Here is a 7,899-nt window from a genome sequence, read left to right as displayed (position 1 = left end):
TATAAATTGTTTTCTTTGTTGTTCTATAGAAAACATAAATTGTCGATTAAATAGAAACTTATTTTTTGAAAATATCTTTCGGAACCAAAATATATTCCACTAGTTTTCAGTACAATATGAATATATATTTAGTTTTCTGATATTTCTAGCAACAACACCTTAATCTTCTTTACAATTATTGATTTCCAATATCTTTTATTTTTAAGAATTGCCGTTTTATTAATATTGCGCATTAATTGTTCGATGTATTTGTAAGTTTCTATAGTTATTGATAACTATAGAAACATATAATGATATCAAAGAAGATTCAAAAAATAAATTTAAAAAATTCAATTGGTTATCTTCTTTTCTTCCAATTTTGGAAGAAAAATTGCATAGTAGATCAAATTTTTCGATGTAATCATATATATTACGATGAATATCCTCAATAATATATGAATTTCCTCAATAATTTTTGTCCAAATACTTGATAAATAAACTGTTGTAAAGTTTCTGAGGAAAAACTTGAATTTTTCTTTATCGGAAGTGTTTAAATGTTGTTTCTTTCGTTTGGAAATAGAAAATATCTTCTTTATTATCATTCCCATTTACAAAATTTTAAATTTTTTGTTAAATTTTTTCTAAGTGTAATATCTTTCTTTTTTCAGCCTTTCTTTGTATTATAAAACGAGTATGATACATGAATATTGAATAAAATTGAATAAACGAAATTGAATAAAATAATAATAAAATTATTATTTTGATTAATATAATATAAATACCTAATATCGCAAAATAGAATTTTTATTAATTACAATTCTCAGATGTGATATTCGCCATTATATCAGCAAATATAACAATCCGCGATTAATAATAAAAAAAAAATAAAAAAAAACAAAATAATATTGTACTATTTGGCATTTTTTAACATAGATTTGAAGAAACAGGATTGCGTTGTTTGGCATTTATCAACACGAATTTTTTAAAGACTTCTGACTTCTCAAGTTGTAAATAATATATTGTTTTTGTTATATATATTATAAAATCTCGTACAATATTTATATATTATTATATCGGATAGATTTACTTTTGGATAGATATCTGAAAGATCTTTGGCATTTTGGAAAATATTTTTAACTTGTAATTCATTTTTGATTTGAGATCTCTAATATCTTTTTTAAAGAAGATACAAAGATACATCAATTGATGGAAAAAGAAAAAGTTATAGAAGAAAAATAAATAAATAAAATGATTTTACTTTTTTTTATAAAATAAAAAATTCTAATTTATTAATATTTAATTAATTTGCTTCGACTTTATCTAATATGTATTTGAATAATATGAAATTATTTTATTTCTGATACGATTTTTAAAATTTTTATATCTCTAGTATATTTTTAAGTTATATTTATTTGAATAAAGTTAAAAATTAATAAAATGAAACTTATTTTATTTTTTAATTTTATAAATGTAGTGTGATGCAATTAAAAGCGATAGCATTTAGTTATTATATTTCATTATATATTAAATATTCAATATATTCAATAAATGTTAGACTCAAATTAGGAAAGTTTTCGACATAATAAAAATGATTGCTATTTTTGCTATATTATAATTATGAAATTTTAAAATCATATATTACAGAAGTCAAAGACCGAGTATTTCAAGCACTGATATTAAAGGATATTTGGATACAATTTTATTAAAAATGATCGAACGACCGAGAAGTAAGTTAAGCCTTGAATCATCCTGTTTATATCAATCCTGTCAATAATAGTATTCATTGAGGATCATTATGATGTCAATGATGTGTTCATGTCAATACTATTTTTCAGAATTTCAACAGTTTCAATACTGTTGTTAGTACTAAAGAAAAATTCGATTAAATTGGATATTTCAGAAGAGAAAAAAGTTATTATTATAAAAATTAATGTGACAATCGGCTGCTATAGATGAGTCAATATTGCTATCAGATATTGATGAAGGAGAATAATGAATTTACAATGAATCGCTAAATTATAGTTCAATTTCGTGTTCATGATTCCGTGACTCAAAAAGTCATCTGAGGACAGACAGTGGAATCTAAAAGAACATTATTTCAGCTGATAATCAATGTCAATGGTAACAGAACATTGATAGCTTTTTTTTTTGAGGTTGCATCACAAAATATATACTCATGTTCTTATAGGAAGAAGATAACAGACAGAAGAAATAATTATTGCTCGTAGTTTTAAATGATCACAAATAATAGAATAGAACTTTCGAAGATAGAGTTTTTAACATAAAAAATTTATTTAAAAATATCTATATAACAATATCTATATCTATATAACAATCCAATCGTTAGAAAAATTATCTGAGACTGGATAAAGTAGTATAAAAAAGAAATTAATCCTAAAAGAGATCTCAGCTGAGAATCGATTGCTATCCAGAATAATAGAATAACTTTTTTATCAAAATTAATTTTACAAATCTTGAGGTATACTTAATGCTCCTATAGGAAGTAGAAAATCAATGACAAAATAAATATTTATCGTAGTTTTATATGATGATAGATATATATATTATGAAAAAAAAAAATGATAAAATGGAATTTTTGAAAATAGAGTTTTTAAAGTGGAAAATTGGATCAAATATCAAGCTCAAAAAGATAACATAAGTACATGATGAAATATTCGCTCTATCGAAATATTGAACATATCGATGATATTCAAATTGAAACATTTGTTTCAATTGTAATCAAACGTAATCTGTTTCACATATAATCTATTGATCTTAAGGTAAATTGATTTTAATGAAAAAAGAAAAAAAATGATTGAATTTATTTTGAAAATATGTTAGAATCGGAAAACATGATCGGTCATACAAATCTTGTTTATATTTCCAATCAAATCTCAAGAATCGCAATATTATCGATGATCAAACTTGGCATAATGAAATGATATCGAAAAATGCGAGCGTGGAAAGAATCTGTATCATTGCAAATCATTGGGAGATATCATATTTATATATAATTATAATCCAAATCAAAAAATAATACCAATCACTTTGAGAGATTATATGAAAAAAAAAAAAGAATTGATGGATAAAAATTAAAAATCAATTATCTATGAAAGTGGGATAAAATTCGATAATGATTATTACAGTGTTTATGATTATTTAGCCTAATTTATTGAAGTTTCAGAGATTTGAGAATATATGAACCAAATAGTGAGAGAAGTAAAAATCAAGAGAAACAAAATTAAAAAATAAAGATTTTTTATCTTTCAATTTTTATTACTTTTATATAAAATTGCAATAACAATTTCATATCACATATTTTGAGTTTAGATTTAATGCTCATTCATTTAATTTCAAAAAGAAAGCAATTATAAATAATACTTTTAATTTCGGATGATTATGAAATTGATTATTTTAAAATTATAATTTATACTAACTATAATTTAAAACTATAATCTTACAATAGAATATTACAGAAGAAATCGAAGGCCGAATATTTGAAACATCGTAGGCCAGAAAACATTTGGAAGTGCTATTCTATAGAAAAAGTCGAAGGATCAAATAGCAAAATAACTCTTTAGCCTTATCACTATTACTGTGATGCCATCATCTTATCAATTTATTATTTCAATAATTCCAGATATTTTGCCTAGCATTAGAAAAAATTCGATTACTCAGTATTATCAAAAGAAAAAGGAAGAATCATCAAAAATGCTGGTAATTGGCTGCGTAAACAAGTAGATGCTATCAATACGATGACATAAATATTAATAAATTTTCAATAGAATTAATTGGATAAAGATGATGAATAAGCAATTTCTGAGTTCTAATTTAGCTTCGTATTCATAATGCTATGGCTCAAAGGATCATTTGAGAGCGGATTGAGCAATCTAAAATGGACATGATTCGGAGAAATCACGGAAAAATTTCGAGACTATGTCAATGTTAATAGCAAGATGGTCGCAGAATATATTTTCTTCTTTGGACAAAATTAATACTATCTAGATTTAAGTTCATATAGAAAAATTAATCATAGGAAAAATATTTATTGTTTGTGATTTTACAATTTTGAAAAAGATAATAAAGTATAATTTTCGAAGATAAAGTTTAATATGAAAAATTGATTCAAAAAATATCAAGGACGAAGAGATATTTATATGTATCATTAATGAAATATTCGCTACGATATCAGTCAAAATATCGAACATATTTTTCGATAGCAAAGCACTCAAATTGAAGCATGATGAACGATCTATTTCATATGTTATCTATTAATTCTGAGCCATTGATTTTGATGAAAAAGATGAAATGGATGGAGATTGAAGAAGTTATTTTGAAACAACATCTTGGAACTGGAAAAAGCGATTCAATGATACAGATATATGTCCGTCAATTAAAAATCAATTCACAGATGATGATCGAGCATAATAGTGATAGCAGTATCGGAAAAGAAACTATATCATTGTAAAACATTAATATGATGAATGATATGACAAAAAGCGGATATCATTAATTTGGAAAGATTGTGTGAAGGAAAGATTTAAGTACTTTACAATACTGGAATTAGTCGTTTAAGAAAGCGAGGTAATATTTGATTACTGAATTAGAGAATGATTTTATCAGATTATGATAAAAGTTAGTTATACTCTAAAGTTAGATTTTAGAGAGATTGATTTTCGAAAAAATCTCGACATGGATTAGCTGAAATTAGCGAGAGGGAGAAGCAAAAATTAAGGAAACGAATATATATATAATTATTGTCAATATAGGCGCAATCAATCGCAGCAATTAATCACTTTAATATCATGTAAGTAATATCAAAAATATTATATTAAATTATTATTAATAAATGAGTCGAATTAAAAATTTCCATTTGATAGGGGAAAAAAATTAAATTAAAATTAGATTAAAAGATTGAATTAAATGGATTAATCGAAAATGATTAATTAAAAAATGCCTATAGATTCTTCTAATATACCTTTGATAGATTTTCTGACAAATTTTCTGAAAATATTCCATATTGTGATATTCATTGTCTTCATAGCGATCCAAAACAATAACATGTTGAAAATATTAGAAGAGTGAATCTAAATTATTAAAAATTATACAGAAAAAAATTTTTAGAATTCACAGTTTATAATTATAAATATTCAGAATTAAAATATCATTTATTTCATATTTATAAAAATTAAGAATCAAAATATAAATGTTTTATATAATGCTTTATTTTTTAAAAAATCATCAAATAATATTAATATTTATATATATTATATATATAATATATATATATATATATATATATATATATATATATGTCCGTTATATATATATATATAAAATATATATAAAAAAATTAATATATAATATATATAAATATATATATATATATTAATTTTTTCCATATCGAAATTGATTTTATGGGTTACGATTTACAATTATAAACAGGATTTATAGAAATCGTGAATTGCAGTATTGTCGGTCACATTGTTCAAAGACATACTTTTTAATTTTCAATGTCGATATACGTAAAAAAATAATCAACATTATTAATAATTGTATGGAAAAGTAATTTTTATAATTGTAATATAAAGAACTGTTCAATTGTATTTCAATTATATGAATTATATTATTTTTATTTAATTTTTTCAATTTTCGTCGACACAATTTAGAAAATCATTGTTATTAATAAATTCTTTAATTATCTATAATCATTTTTTATTAAATTGGCCTATTGTGTCTTTTGTAAAATTTCAAATAACTGTACACAATATTATTTAACATAATCAAAAATATTCTTGATATTCTTAATTTTATATGAATAATATAAATCTATTATAAATCAAATGAAAAATATTTAAAAATAAAAAAGGATATATAAATAAAAATGAAAATTGATAAAATTTTATTTAAATTTTTACAGAGAAAATTTTTATACCAAAATTTATTTGCCAGAAAGATAGCATGAAAAAAAAAGTACAAATTGGATTCTATCTAAGTTACAACACATACATATTTCAAAATAACTGTTATTTCTACTGATTTTTCTACTCATTATTGTCTAACATCAAGTACGTACAATTTCATAATAAATAATAAAATTTTGAAAATTATTTATTTAGTTTTTAATTTTTTATAGATCAGAAAATGATTTTACAAGAAAGGCGAAATAATAATGTCAGAGAAAATAAGCCAGAGTTACCTTCAATTCAAGAAAATAAAAATTCAAGAGAAAAAAACGAATTGCAATGACAAATATTTTAATGGAAAATTTAAAATGGAAATAAGAAATAAAGAAAAATTAAATAAAAATAGAGATATTTTTCATATTTCTTCACCACAGTTTAAAATATTATTTAATGATATAAAATAAAAATTAGAATAAAAATAGAAAGAAATTAAAATCGAGAATGATATATAAAAAATATTCGTAGATTCGAAATTTAAATAAAAATTTATTAGAACTTTGTTTATTTATAAAAAAATTTTTAACAAAAAATTATATAAATAATTATACACATATTTTTAAAACAAATTTCATTAAACAAATATATGTTATTATATATTATATATATTATATTATATGTTATATATATTATTATTATCTTATATTTATTTATTTTTACTTATTTTTATCTATATTATCTTATTTTTATTATTAAATATTTCTAATATATTATTATTATGTATTATGAAAATGTTAAGAAATTTTTAAAAAACTTGCATGTAATAAGTATTCATACATTTCTAATTTTAAAAGAAAAACAGTAAATTTTTATAAACATAACAAAATTTAATTCATTTGCAATTTTAAAATGGAATTTAGAATTATCTATAAATTATATGATTATTTTAAGTTTTTACAATATCTTTATATTTATTAAATTCTTAATTATAGGACTAAAACTTTCTTCTAAAAATGCATTTTTAAAAACTTTTTTTGAAAAAATATGACGATTTTGAATTTTTTCATAACTCCATTAAATTTATATCTAAAAACCATGGAATTTTTAACGGATTTTACAAATTATACATCCATTGTTATGTATTATAAAAATTATGCTTTGGATCATTATTTTGAAAAAATATATAGTTGTTGCATAGCTCTATTTTGTTTCCACTAACTTAAAAATTTAATTCATTCGTATTCATATATTTTCAAATTGTAACTCTTCTATACTTTATGTTTAGTTGCAAATTTTTTTTCTCGTTTTTTTTTCTCTTCTCTTTTTATTTTTTTCTGCTTCTTCATACTATCATTTGCCCCATCCAAACGTGATATTCTATAAAAATATTAATGTACTTTTTTGCAAATTAATCGTTTCTTTTTGTTCATTTCATTTATTAAATATTTCTTATGAGCTATTTTCATATTCCATAAAAAATTATGCACTTATTATATATATTCATATTAATATTATTTCTAAGTTCAATTTTGATTTATTACAAAATTATCTTTGGATTTTATTTGATTTTTTAAATTATTTATTAGTCGCTATATTCATTTATTATTTTCGTTTATTTCTTGGATATTGTTTTTGAATTTTCATATTAATGATTATTTGAATTATGTATTTAAAATTTTAGACGTTTCATTTAGAATTTTACATTTATTATATATATTTAATATTTAATATATAATATTAAAATGTCCCATAAGTTTCTTTTTTTTTTTATACGAAATAAATACATGATGTTTGTTATTTAAGATTAATTTATTGCATTATACATGAATCGTTCTGCTCTATCACCTTCTTCCATCTCTCAGAAAGTCTCATTATTTTCTTTTTTCAAAATTATTGGAGTTTATTTGCAAAATATTATTCGAAGTGCCTTTTTATTTCGCTTACGGATTGGAATCATTTATCATGGAGAGAATTTTTTTAATAATAGAAACATAATAATCGGATAAAGCAAGATCTG

General features: G+C 21.3%; 1 long non-coding RNA gene across 1 annotated transcript; it reads left to right on the top strand.

The window, feature by feature from the left end:
- Positions 1–2,326: 2,326 nt before the first annotated feature.
- Positions 2,327–6,225, top strand: LOC102656835. Its single transcript, XR_412244.3, has 3 exons — positions 2,327–4,786; positions 5,900–6,047; positions 6,116–6,225. It is a non-coding gene; the product is annotated as an uncharacterized LOC102656835 (long non-coding RNA).
- The last annotated feature ends 1,674 nt before the right edge of the window (positions 6,226–7,899 follow it).

The sequence above is a fragment of the Apis mellifera genome, linkage group LG14 (genome assembly GCF_003254395.2).
Source record: "Apis mellifera strain DH4 linkage group LG14, Amel_HAv3.1, whole genome shotgun sequence".
NCBI lineage: Eukaryota > Metazoa > Arthropoda > Insecta > Hymenoptera > Apidae > Apis > Apis mellifera.
This window is presented reverse-complemented; position numbering and strand designations above follow the sequence as displayed.